Genomic DNA, 15138 nt, shown 5'->3' on the forward strand with positions numbered 1-15138 from the left:
AAGTTATTTTTAATTTAGTTTAGGATTAATTTTCTTGAAAATTACATGTTTAATAATTTAATGTTTAAAAATGAAAATGTAATAAAATGTTAAATATAAATCTTATGTATGTGCCTGAGAAGTAAGAATGTATATTTTGATGATTTACGATTTTGATTGAAACCATGCTTGATGTCTTAATGAAAATATTGAGAAGTTTAATATCATGCTTAATAATGATGCATGGCTTTTGAATGAAAGGCTTGATGATCTTTTCGAACCTTGTCTTTGGTAGTCAAACATGACGTATGATTTTGACTTAAGAACAAAATTTGAGCATGCTAATATAAAGTCAATCACATAAATTAAAACTAAAGAAGTTTTTGTTATCTATAAGAATCATTCAAAATTATGTTCAATGAAACTAATGTAAAATGATAGAATGAAAATATTAAAATTTTGATACTATGATTTGATGATTTTATGCATGAGATTGTAAAGTTATACATAATAATTTTTGTGGTATATTGATATTGATGATCTTTATGACAAAATTCATTTTTCGACCCTAAATGTTGATGCACATATTTATCTAACATAAATGAAATAAATGACATGAATTTAAATAACTAAAAAGAGAAAATCATTGTTCTTGAAAATTGTTTTTCTCTATCTTATTGATTTATATGAATCTCTTGAAAATGATTTTGATTTAATGATTTGAATTTGAAATGAGTTATATCAAAATCATGATATTGATTTGATAAATCGAATGGGTTAAAAACGAATGATGATTTTTCTCTTGAATATAACTTGTAATATTTTTTATAAATTATCATCTTGATTTCTCGATACATGAAATTTTTCCATGAATCAAAATTCTTTCATGATGTGATTCATCTTGGTATTCACTAAAAATGATTTATTCAAATTAACCTATGCTACTCGACATCTTGATAATTTATGACTTGAATTTTATTATGTAAAATTTCTTGCATTCATGAAATGTATATTTCATCACCAAAATTCTCTTGATATTTTGAATAATGTATGAAATACAAATGAGAAGTTAATGATCATGCATGATAGGATGTAATGAACTTTGACATTTAGATACCATCATTTGAAAAGCTATGATCATGTTGCCAAAATAATGTATCATAAATGCTTGAATATCATATATAATATGCTCATAATGATGATTGAGTTATTTGTATCATGCATGAAAAATGAAAGATATAGTTTTGAAATTGTGCATGTTCGAATTTGAAAATATGATGATGCATAATGATGAAATTGTGTAATGAAAATATTAAACATTTTGAAACCATGTTTTAGTGTCATGCATAATGATCATGCTTAATAAATTTTGAAATTATGCATGATGAATCTTGCGATTTACGGATTATTGATTTTTACCATAATGAAAGTGCCTTATTGATCTTTGTTGTAATAAATCTTATACTTTTGGTTTTAAACATGATACATATTTTTATTTGACATAAATGAAACAAAATCATATGTTTTGAAACAACCAAAAAGAGGAAAACATTCTTCTTGAAAATTATTTTGCTCTATCTTATTGATTTTGATGAATCTATTTGTATCAATCTTTGTGAATATCTTAGATTTTGAAAATGATTTTGATGATTTAAATTTGAATATATTTTTATCAAAATTATGATCCTGATCTCTTAAAATTTATAACATAAAATCCCTTATGAATCATGATTTCTTACTCTTTATTCTCTTACATTTTGAGAAAATTTGTAATATGAATTGAAATCTTTTTCTCCTGTGTTTCCTTTTGTGATTTACTAAAGAGAATATCTTTTTTAAAATTCTTAACTTAAAATTTTATTTAAAAATCTCTTATTATTTGATCTCCTAAGATCTCTCTTTGAATATTTAAAAAGGAGCATTTTATAGATGAATCATGATTTTGATGATTGAATATTTGATATGCATGAATTGAGATCTTGCTCTACTACTATTTTTTTCTATTAACCAAAAAGAAGACTAGTTCTAATAAACCATGATATGCTATATGAATTTTATTGCATTCATGAAGTAATGTCTCATCACCAATTTTTGTTTATATTCTTTTATGTGATGTGATGATATGAATGTATGAAACATTTATGATATGATTTTTTATATAATTCCATGTATTCATGAAATATTTATCTCATCACCTAATTAATTCCTCTTAATACTCCTAATGTGATGAAATAAAATTATGCATGAAATACAAATGCGAAGAAGTTTTGATGGTAGGATGTAATTTGATAAATTAATACTATCATGATTTGAAATTATGCATGCAATTACTTTTTATTGTGATGATATATGTATATAATGTGTATCATGAATGCTCTAAATGATGAATGCTTGGTATCATGATCAAAATATTGATAAATGCTATAATTTATTACCAAAATGATGTATCATGTATGATATGCCCATAGTGATTAATTTATTTGTATAATGTATGAAGTAAGGATACAAATTAAAAGTTTTGAAGTTGTGCATATTTTAATTTGAAAACATAATGATGCACAAATAAGATTGATACTTACCTTTGTCATGATTTAGAAATTGATGTAAAGGGTCTTCCCTTCTTTTTGACATTATAAGAACTAATGCAAGCAACCTAAGAAGAGCAAAAAAAAAAAAGAGAAAAGAAGTGAAGTCGGTAAAGTCAAAAGATAATACCACAACTACATTGCAAGGTGGTAATTATTTGATTTTATCTCATTCTAATAATAATTTTTCTTGTGTGTGTCAGGATCTTGAGTGGTTGATTGACATAGGTGCTTCTTATGATGCTAGGCCACAGAGGGAGTATTTTACTACCTATAGGTCTGAAAATTTTGGTATTATCAAGATAGGCAACTATGGCATAACAGTCATCATTGGCATGAGTGATATCCACATAAAGACTAACCTTGACTGCAAGTTAGTGCTTAAAGATATAAGGTATGTGGTTAACTTGAGGCTGAATTTTATTTCAACTAGAAGACTAGATGATGAAGACTATGATAGCAGATTTCATAGAGGGCAATGGAAGCTCAGTAAGGGCTCTCTTTATTGGGAAATCTTTGGAGGCGACATCACATGCGCAGCGGAAGAACAGAAAACAAAATCCCCTATTCCTAAAGAGATGCTTGTCGTCGTGTGAAGATTGGTACGCAAAATTCACGAAATAGAAAATTGTATATAGTAAAGATTGTGTTACCTAGGGAGATCCTATATCTTTGAATCCTTGCAAATCTCTAGGAGAGGGTGAAGGAGGTCAATCGCCCTTTTCTTTAGCGGTGATTCACATAGTAGGGCTGCGACGACACTCCTCAAAACTCCAGGCCTGCTCTGAGGTGGAGAGGGGGAGGAGAATATGAGAGGTAAGCAAAAGCTCTAGCCTATGAACCACTGAATCCCTCCTATTTATAGAGGTCCCCTATCAACTTAACCCTAATGGATCTTCCCCTATCGGGTATTGGATCTTCATCCAACTACCCAAGCCTCTTAGATTAATGGATCTCTATATAATAATCTCTCATGGGCTTTTATTGGATCTCGTCCATAAGATCCAATAATTCAGGGGCTTATTGGATATCCAATAAGATAGGAGGTCCGACCGATATCTCATATCTGAACCTCTACTCATCATAACACCTACCATATGTGTGACTCTCTAGGCCCAATATTGAGTTGGTCGTGAATCATATATGTCAGAACTCCTTCTGGTTCAGTGAATTATTATCTATATAATAATTCACTTGACTCATCGATTGCGGACGTACTAGGACACTACGCCGCAATCCCCAAACGATACAGGGGAATCCAATTCATTGGACCTGTATGTCCTCAATTACCATGTACCTATAGTCACTTATCCATCTAATATCCTAGAGACTGTATACTGGGCATGGTGTTATCAAACTCATACGATTTCTACTCAAGTCTTGCTCTAATCGGATTCTCCCGGAGAACTCTTTCTCTCTTAATCCGAATGACCTTGGCTAGAGATTTATTTGAGGAAGAACATATGAGATATTCCTCTCATGATACCGAGAGTGGATGATCCTCTATCGACACTCAATAGCCCCTCGTAAGGTTGACTACCACTCCCGATGATCAGTTGTACTAGATCTGAGACATCCAAACTTATAATTCTGGTATCAAAGAGTGGAGCACTCATATAGGACATCCTTGGTATCTCAAGTCTAAGGACCAGATACACCACTGGGACTACAGAATCGTTGTCTAACAATAAAGAATTATCAACCATCCAACATTTCGTAAGTGAATCAATTAGTGAACTCATTCTCCAATGAGCACCTCTATTGTATCCCTAGTGTCCCCACATGAGTAGCTATGAGACCAGCTACATCCATCATATGGACGAGTATACAGTACACCAGTCTATCCGGTTATCTCGATATTTCTCTCGAGTAACCTATGAACGAGATTATTTAGGATTTATGTTTAAAGGCGAATCGGTCTTATTATCATGATCTCGTCACGATCCGATTTCAATTGCACAAATCCAAGGACATTACAATATATATATGCATATATGAAATAGTCAATATAAAGTGGCAAATGCCAAAATATAATAAGCAAAAAGACTGTGTGTCAAGTCATATATTCCATCACTCACGTGATTAGCTTGTAGGGTATATATGACTAGCAATCTTGTTGTAGATAGTGGAAAGAAATATCATACCTTATACAGGTTGCAAGACAAAGCTTGTGGTGAGTAGTTAAATATTATAGAGAAAGATTTCAGTATAGAGTTGTTGTTGGGAAATCCTGGGGGCGACATCATATACGCAACGAAAGAACAAGAAAACAAAATCCACGATTCCCAAAGAGATGTTCGTCGTCATGCGAAGATTGGTGCGCAAAATCCACGAAATTGAAAAACTACGTATAGAGTATATTGTGTTACCTAGGGAGATCGTATATCCCTGTTTCCTCGCAGATCTTTAGGAGAGGGTGAAGGAGGTCAAGCGTCCTCCTCTCTAGCGGTGATCCACACAGCAGGGCTGTGACGACGCTCCTCAAAACTCCAAGCTTACTCTGAGGTAGAGAGGGGAAGGAGAATAAGAGAGGCAAGCAAATACTCTAGCCTATGAGGCTCTGAATCCCTCATATTTATAGAGGTCCCATGTCAAAACCTAATGGATCCTCCCCTAGTAGGTATTGGATCTACATCCAATAACCCAAGCCTTTTAGATTAGTGGATCTCTATCCAATAATCTCTCATGGGCTCTTATTGGATCTCGTCCATGGGATCCAATAATTCAGGGGCTTATTGGATATCCAATAAGACAAGGGCTTCGTCGGATATCTCATATCCGAACCTCTACTCATCGCAATGCCTACCATATATGTGTGACCCTCTAGGCCCAATATCGAGCTGGCCGTAAGTCATACCTGTCAGAACTCCTTCTAACTCAGTGAATTATTATATTTGTAATAATTCACTTGACTCATCGACTACGAACGTACTAGGCCACTATGTCGTAGTCCCTATACGATACAGGGAAATCCAATCCATTGGACCTATCTATCCTTAGTTACCATGTACCTATAGTCCATCATCCATCTAATATCCCAAAGACCGTATATCGAGCATGATGCTGTCAGACCGATCGGTTTATACTCGAGTTTCACTTTAATCGGATTCTCCTAGAGAACTCTTTCTCTCTTAACCCGAATGACCTTGGCTAGGGATTTGTCTGAGCAATAACACATGGGATATTCCTTTCATGACGCCGAGAGTGGATGATCCTCTATCAACACTCAATAGCCCTCGTAAGGTCGATTACCACTTCCAATGACCAGTTGTACTAGATCTGGGACAACCAAACCTATAAGTATGATATCAAAGAGTGGAGCACTCATACAGGACATCCTTGGTATCTCAAGTCTAAGGACCAGATATACCACTAGGACTATGGAATCACTGTCCGACAATAAGGCATCATCAACCATCTAGCATTCCGTAAGCAGATCAATCAGTGAACTCATTCTCCAATGAGCACCTATACTATATCCCTAGTGTCCCTACACGAGCAACTATGAGACCAACTGCATCCATCATATGGACGGGTATACAGCACACCAGTCTGTTCGGTTATCATGATGTCCCTCTCGAGTAACCTATGACCGAGATTATTTAGGATATGTGTTTAAAGACGAATCGATCTCATTTTCGTGATCTCATCACGATCTGATTCCCATTGCACAAATCCAAGGACATCACAATATATATATGCATATATGCAATAGTTATAAAGTGATATATACCAAAATATAATAAGCAAAAAGATTCTGTATCAAGTCACACGTGCCATCACTCATGTGATTGACTTGCTGGGCACCTATGACTAGCAGTTGTGGCATAGGTGACTAGGACACATGAGCGAGAAGGGCTGCATGCTCTTTCCAAGAAAGAGGTATTGTCAGACCTCAGAGGTATACATCTGAACTCTTGTTTTGATTGTTTGGTTAGTAAACAATATTGAGTTTCATTTGTTAGTCCTACTATGTCTAGAAAAATATATGTCTTAGACCATGTTTATACCGATATATGTGGCCCTTTGAGGACAAAAACTCATGATGGATCTATTAATGTTCCTGGTATCAATTGTGCACTTTATTTTGTCACTTTTATAGATGATTTTTCTAGGAAAGTTTGGGCCTATGCTATGAAGACCAAAGATCAGGTTATTAATGTCTTCAAAGAGTTTCATGCTAGAGTTGAAAGGAGACAGAAAGGTAATTGAAATGCATAAGATCATATAATAGTGGTGAGTATATAAGATTGTTTAATAATTATTGTAGGTCACATGAAATCCAATATGAGATGATAGTTCCTGGTACACCTCAGCATAATGCTATTGTAGAGAGGATAAACCGCACTATCATTGGAAAAGATCAGATGTATGCTTTCACAAGCCAAGTTACCCAAAAAATTTTGGGATGAGGCTTTGAGGACTATAGTTGATGTGATCAACTTGTCACCATATACAACCCTAGATGGTGATGTTGTAGAGCATATATGGTTAGGGAAAGATATTTCCTACAAGCATTTGAGAGTGTTTAGTTGTCATGTATTTGCATATGTTCCAAACAATGAGAGGTCCAAGCTAGATGGCAAGACAAAAAAATGTATTTTTTTGGCTGCTCACATTATCAGTTTGGTTACAGGCTTTGGGTTCCAAAAAAATAAAAGGTGTTTAGAAGCAGAGATGTAGTTTTCTTTGAGGATCAAACCTTTAAGAATTTGAAGAAGAAGGCACCAACCAAGACTTCTGTAGAAGGATTAATATATTATGACTCAATTACTCCTCTAGTATATATCATGGTGATGGGAGAGATGTGCAAGAAGATGGTGTAGGGTCTAATGTTGATCTACCTACTGGACATGTTGAGCAAGAAGAAGTTGGAGAGCAACTTCTCGCAGAACCTTAATTGAAAAGATCTTCTAGACAGCGTCAACCTTCCAAAAGATACTCTACAAATGACTATGTGATGCTTACTGATGTAGGTGAACCAGAGAGTTACCAGAAAGTAATTGAAAGTGAGTAGAAAAAGAAGTGGTTTGTTGCTATGCAGGAAGAGATGAATGCTCTTCAGAAGAACTACACTTATGATTTGATGCAACTACTAAAGAAAATGAATGCCTCAAAGAATAATTGAGTTTTTAGGTTGAAGACTCAAGAATATTATTCTTAACTAAAGTACAAAACTAGATTGATTGTGAAAGGCTTTGGTCAAAAGAAATGTATTGACTTTGAAGAGATTTTTTCTCTTATTATTAAAATATCTTGTATTCGTGTTGCTCTTGATATTGCTACTAGCTAGGACTTAGAGGTTGAGCAATTAGATGTGAAAACAGCTTTCCTTCATGGTGATTTTGAAGAGAATTTATATGGAGCAACCATAAAGTTTCAAAGTCAAAGGTAAAGAGAACTTTGTCTGCAAGTTGAGAAAGAGCTTGTATGGGCTAAAGCAAGCTCCAAGATAGTGGTACAGAAAGTATGATTCATTTATGACAGAAAATAGATACAAAAGAGCGGCTTCATATCATTATGTGTACATCAAATGGTTTGGTAAGGATTTTATTATTCTCTTACTTTATTATGTTGATGACATGCTTATCCTTAGGAAAGATATATCTACAATTAACAGGTTGAAGAAGGAACTTAGTGAGTCTTTTGCAATGAAGGACATGAGACTAACAAAGTAAATACTGGGCATGTAGATTTTTCGTGACAGAAAAATCAAGAAGATTTGGTTGTCACTGGAGAAATACATCGAGAATGTATTAGAAAGGTTTAGTATGAGTAATGCAAAGCCAGTTGGTTCTCCTCTTGCAGGTTACTTTAAGTTGTGCTCAGAACAGAGTTCATCAAGTGATGAGGAGAATGAGAAAATACAAAAAGTTTCATTTACTTCAGCAGTTGAAGGTTTAATGTATGCAATGATATATACAAGGCCAGACATCATATATGCAGTGAGTGCTATAGTAGATTTCTTACAAATCCAAGCAAAGAGCACTGGGCAATAGTGAAGTGGATTTTTAGATATCTTAGTGGGAGCCCTAAGGTTTGTTTAAGCTTTGGAGGTAGACCACCTGTGTTGACAGGTTACACAGATGTAGATATGACAAGAGATATTGATACGAGGAAGTCCACATCAGGTTTTGTACTTACTTTTACAGGGGGAGCTGTGTTATGACAATCTAGATTACAAAGGTGTATTGCTCTCTCCATGACAGAAGTAGAATATATTGCTGCTATAGAGGTTTGCAAAGAAATGTTATGGATGAAAGAATTCTTATAGGAATTGAGGTTGAAATAGAAAAATTATGTGATGAATTATGACAGCTAGAGTGTCGTCCATTTGTGTAAGAACTCAACTTTTTATTCCAAGTCAAAGCATATAGATGTCAGATACTATTGGATTTGAAATGTACTTTTCACATAGATAACAATGGAGTAGATATGTTGACAAAGACATTACCAAAAGAAAAATAGGAGATATGTCGATAGTTGATCAATATGATTTCACATTGAGGAGTCATGAGACAACCTCTCTTATGGGCTAAAGGGGAAGGTTATTAGGCTAACATCCTACAAGTTTAGCTCATAATGGGCTTTAATAGCCCACAGTACACCCCCCTTTCAAGTCAAACCCTAGATCTAATAAGGGGGGTGTGGGGGATGCGAAAATAGAAGAGGAAAAACTACAACAATGAGGTAGAAAATTGCAGTAGTATCTTGATTAAAAAAGGAAGAGAAAATGATAGAAAAACAAGAGAAAGAAAGAAAAGAAGACAAGGACAACGCAGAAAGACTATTCTGCAGTATTCTCATCTCAGGTGAGATTAGATTTATAGTAGATTATTGCTATGATTACTTGGGGAGAATTTGAATATTATGCATAGTGATGTAATCCTTGTATCATAGTTATTCTTTTGAGATTGTTACTTAGGTTTTGGGCAAAAGATTTTGAGATTTACATATTCATTATTCTTATAGTGGATTATCTCTGGTTTGTCCTGTAGTTTTTACACTGTTGGAAGAATTTTTCATATAAATTTTAGTATCATATTTGATTATAATTTTTATTTAATTTTATTATATGTTATAATCTGTCAGTGCTTGTAAGTATAAAAAATAATTCTTCTTTATATTCCATCAGCTTACTGCTCTATATAGTTCTAGTATTTCTGTATATTCTCTCTCCCAAGCGTCCTCGATGCCGCAGGGGTGGGTTACATACAACCGCTGGGGCCAAGAGAACAACATCATTGTTCCGGTCGTTGCACCGTATCATCTACTTGGGGGTGACAGAACATCCATCTCCAATGGATGATCTTGTCGGATTGCAAACAACTTAATCTATTTTATGTAGAACCTAAAAGAAATCTAATGGAGTCTCACAAACTTGACGATTGTGCTGGGAAGACAAATATGATGAGTTGGAATCATATACCAAGACAGCGTAATTATCTTCCTCATGACGATTCACCTTGTATGAACTCTTTAGTCTATGCTAAGATATTTTTCTTAAAAAAAAAAAAACACTTTCTATCACTTCGTATGAACTTTTTAATCTAAGTTTGTAATATATTTTCGTTTTTTTATTTTTATTTTTTAAAACTTAGCTTGATACAAACTTACAGTATGAGTACCACACGGCAGCCGTGTGAAAGGCCAGCAAAGTTATTTCACATGTATTTGTTTAAGTTTTTTTTTAAAAATAAGAAATACATTTTTCCTCAACGTTCAACATCCTCTTATTTCAAATACAACCGATACAACAAGAAGCAATTGGTAGTCATGTCTTCCTAATATTACTATTTTGGCTGGATCATTGATAGAAATTTATGCTTATAAGATGTGACTAACAATGGACTCTTCCGAGAGGCAGCGTTAAGACAGGGTTCATAAATAAATGGCAAAAATAATGTTCAAGGATAAAATGCCTTACCTCCGACACGTATATATACTACAATTATAGTAAATGGAACGGAGGATTGATTATGACCGATTAATTGGACGGCTCCTACAAAATCATCATTCGCTCCGATACTCCACACCCAACGTGTAATGGTGGCAGCGGCCGCACCCGAGTTTACTCTTTCACCCCTCGGTCGTCTCGCGGCCGTGCGAGGCCAATTCCTGAAAGAAAGAGTATATATATATATATATATATATATATATATATATATATACACTCCCTCTCCCTCCACGCCGCATCCACCACGGCCGGGGTGGCAAGCCAACCTGGTTCGAGGCGGAATTCGAATTGATACGCCAGGAAGCAGGAGATAAGTTCCTTCCCTCGATTCCTCCCATTCTTCCTTGTCTCTCGGTCTTCGCCCTTTGTTTGGTGGTATTATCTTTCTCTCTTTTATATATATATATATATATATATATATATAGAGGTGCGGAAGGAGAGGGAGGAACGGTTTTACAGATATATAGAAAGAGAGAGAGAACGAGAGAGAGGTGCTCCTACCGCCATGAAGGTTACAAGTGCGGTCGCAATTGCGTCGACGGTGATCACTGCCGCCGCCTCGTACTCGACTGCGTTGTCCGGCTCGCTCTCCGACTCCAGGGCCCAAGGTCCAAGCCAGGTAATTGGCCCTCGTGGACATCAGTAGACTCCCCTCATGAAATAGTTCCTCGAATTGGTTCTTGCGATTGCGCAGGACTCAGCGTCTCAATCAAAGCAGGAGGAGCAGCCGCAGCCGGGAGATGGATTCGCTCCCAGATTCGACGGCCTGCGGTTCATCGAGACGCTCATCACCGCACATCGATGAGATGGTAGCGCACAAACTCCTCAAGTTTGGGTGATGATTGATCACGACCATTAATCACTGTACACACATGATTCATGAAAGATGCAAGTCTATGATTGATCATTACTCCTTTACTTGTTGGGGTTGTGTTTTTTAGGAACGAATAAGAAAGGTGTTCCTTGAGGCGTGCTGTTCCCTTTTAGTTTCCTCCTCCACAACTCAATGTCGTTGACTGCGTCACACACCCCATCTCATCTGCATAGAGAACGTGATCCAGAAGAAAAAAATAAGATTCAAGTAAGTAAGATGGAACACATTCTCCTGCTTCACTTGTGATTCAAATCAAGTCAGGAGATCCGACGAATCAACTATCGACTATCGAGCTTGCCGGAGTTGACGATCGAGCTGTTACGCTTGCCTCCATGGCTTCCCATGTTGCGGAGAGTTGACCTGGGATGATCTACACCAACTAGCGAGAAGCAAGTCGGAGGAATCTCTCTGATACCCGAGTCATAGATGTGCACACAAACATTTGTAACGAGGCAGGATGGTTGGTGTTGAATCAGACATTGCTTTGGTGCCAGCAAGTGTACATTTATAATAGATTGTCACGAGGGAGGGGTTCTACTCGTGCGTGGAGTCATACATAAACATGAGATGACAATTAAACAGGGCTGGTGGTCGGACAGACTCGTATGCCTCGGAGTAATAATATATCCGATCTGATGGCTTTATTTAGAATTTTTCTTTCTTTTTGAAGAACATGTCTAACATGTGATAAATCATTACGAGAGGATCGGCTCAATCATCATCACATGCAGGCAGGAAACGGCTCACGCACGAAAGCGAATTGTCTGTGGTCTGTACATGAGACGAGTCGTGCGGAGAAAAGATAGGGATAGTATTTCTTTAATCCACGTTGGTGGTAATCTTAAAACGAGATTCATCACTGGCAGTAACCGATGGGAAAAAAGAAGAAGCTACGAGTGGTGGTTCCGAGTTCCAACAAAGAACGCGTCCCGACTGCACAAACATTCAATACATTTTTGGGAGTGGGCACAAAGCAGACTGGGAAGAAGGACGAGGAGCCGATACAAACGAGTGGCACGTACTGGTTTCCTGACTGAGGCAATGGAAAAGCTCCACTTCGACAAAACCCACCCACGAATAACTAAAGAAAACATAACCACCACGACGAGAGTTCTAGACGGTCGTTGGATGGCACATGCTTGGATGCGGAAGCCAACGGATCCAAAGAACAGTGTCCGCTACCGAACGGGTTTGCAGCATATGATAAATTTACTCTTTAAGAACTTCGGTCTCGCTAAAACGATATCAAAAGCTTTTCAGGGATTACTTACTACATAACTGGATTTGAAGGACCTTTATCCATGTCCTACTCACTAAAACCTATCACTTCTTATTGCGGTCCTGCCTTAATTCATTCCTAAAAACCTCACACTTTTCCTACATGACTTTTTCTTTCCCTTTTTTTTTTTTTTCTCTCTCCTTGATTACAGAAACACATCGAGACAACTGATACGTTTACATAAACGGAGAAGCCAATGAATTCACAAGAATAAGAGAACTAAAACTAAGTGCTTTCAAAATAGCAACTCCATGTTTCTTGGGTCCTAACAAACAAGTTAAACCAGCTCTTAGTTTTAGAAGAAATTACGGAAGAGTGAATGATGCCAAAAATCAAGTGAAGAGGATAATAAATCTGCTACACGACAGACAAGCTACTTTACTTCCTATTGAAAGCTTCAAGGAAAAGAAAAATAGCAAACATAACTCACATTCCAGGAGGGAGGGACAAATCTCTTCAGCTTTTCTCTTCTGTCACCAATCGAAGCCTAACAAAATTTCAGAAAACCGACTTCATATGCAGTCAATGATTTTTGTCATAGATCAACAAGTGAAGTTAACTGAGCCAGATTCAAAATTAGCTATTAAGGTAGTTATCAGGTTTGGTTGCAAATACCTCACCCATTATTATCATGCTTGATATGAGTTAGGGATGACAATGGGAGTACCCACATCTACCCAACCCACTTAAATCAGATTTAGCTATTGAATTAGGAAGATAGATACCCAAGTTAGGTTCAGTTAACAGATATGAATAGTTGGGTTCAGATAGTATCCAATCTGCTATCATCCCTAACCTCCTCTCCCCCATCCTAACTCCTCAAGCATAGGAGCTCTTGGTAGCCAAAAGTGGGTGTCCCATGCCCACAATAAGAGATGACCAAACTGCGCTTCATCCAACCACAACAGTACCTCTTCCATCTAGAAATAAAGCTCTAATATTATCATAATCATCAGCTTATCTGATCAACCTCACATTTGGTAGGCTAAATGCTACATATTGTTCACATATCTACAAAGAAAACTTTACTAGGTTGCAGTAACACGTATTGTCATCTATTCTTGCTTCCACAACTTGGCATCCCCAGCCACTTGACAGAGCCACCACATCACATCAACCTAGCAGGATTATCACGAAATCAGGCAAAATATATACTACACCACCAACTAGCTCCAGTGCCAATAACAAGTCCAAACAAAAGTGCCATAACTCCAAAAAGAGAGAAGACAAACCTCATCAGGCCCTTCATTAAAGCATTTCCACTAACTGGTATTCCGAAACACTTGGATGAGTATGATAGAGGCCACTGTGGTTATGAAAGATAAGATCAAGCATCTTCTACAGTCTACCTGATACAAATATCAACCGACCATTATCATTGCACCCTGCCACTAGTTTTGGTGCCATCACAAATCCAAAAAAATTCTTTACTGCCCTGACAAGTTTAAAAATTCTTATGGTAATAATCATCAATCATTTAGAAAAAAAAGATTCCATCATATGGTGCTGGTAAACAGTAGGATCAGAGAAAGTCAGTAAGGCCATCAATGATAACAGGAAGATAGATCAACCACCATGTGTAACAAAACTCGAAACCCTGCAAACCAAATCCAGAGCTTTCATGTGGTTGCATTCTTATTTGTCCTTAGGCATGGAAGGGCATATGACTTGTACAAGTTATTTTCTTCTATAATCTATCTCTAAAGCTATTGGGTAATCTCTTGAATCTGACTATCTCAAACTAGTCTACCCTGCTTGCGAGCATTAAATGCAATGTCCTCTGCTCCCATTGCCAATAGGTGATTAACTAAAGACAACAGGAATGTGGAAACAGCTTGCCTCAAATCTTCATGTTCAAAATCGACTAATTCTTGATCGTAAAAGAATAAAAGAAAACATCATGAAATAGAAAATAACAGAATGGGTCTTGTAGGACCACAAACAATTAGAAAGAAGATTTTGTGTCCAAGTATTCTTGCATACCAAACAGAATGTATACCGTCTAAGTGCAAACAAGCATACATATTATCCTAAAATTACTGAATAAATTGACATTCTTCTGTCCTAATATGCCTTTAAAACTAAACAACATTCATGCAACATAAACTAGTACTTGTTTATTTCTGTATTTCTGTTGGGCTCAAAACTCTTGAGCAGATGAGACAAGAAGTATAAGAACAAAAACAGTCTTAACAGTCTTCACTAATTATATCCAAAATTCATCATATTCAATACAGTATACTCAGAATATGGTAGTTTGAGTATGAAAAGCGAGAAATAAGCCAGTTGAGATGGACTGCACAGAGCAACAAAATATCTTGCAGAAATAATCTAGTCATCTAATGTCAATGATGCATCTTAGTGTTTTATTGGCTTCATTCAAGCAGCTTCTGGCTTAAGATCTAGAGGCACAAATCAGCAAACACAGACATGTCTGCTAAAATTGATGTTCCACCAACAAAGC

At 36.3% G+C, this 15138-nt stretch overlaps 1 long non-coding RNA gene across 1 annotated transcript; it reads left to right on the plus strand.

Moving 5' to 3' along the window:
* Window positions 1-10781: 10781 nt before the first annotated feature.
* LOC135672448 (uncharacterized) lies at window positions 10782-11488 on the plus strand. Its single transcript, XR_010512987.1, has 3 exons — window positions 10782-11140; window positions 11216-11330; window positions 11463-11488. It is a non-coding gene; the product is annotated as an uncharacterized LOC135672448 (long non-coding RNA).
* The last annotated feature ends 3650 nt before the right edge of the window (window positions 11489-15138 follow it).

Source organism: Musa acuminata, chromosome BXJ1-4, assembly GCF_036884655.1.
Source record: "Musa acuminata AAA Group cultivar baxijiao chromosome BXJ1-4, Cavendish_Baxijiao_AAA, whole genome shotgun sequence".
Classification (NCBI taxonomy): domain Eukaryota; kingdom Viridiplantae; phylum Streptophyta; class Magnoliopsida; order Zingiberales; family Musaceae; genus Musa; species Musa acuminata.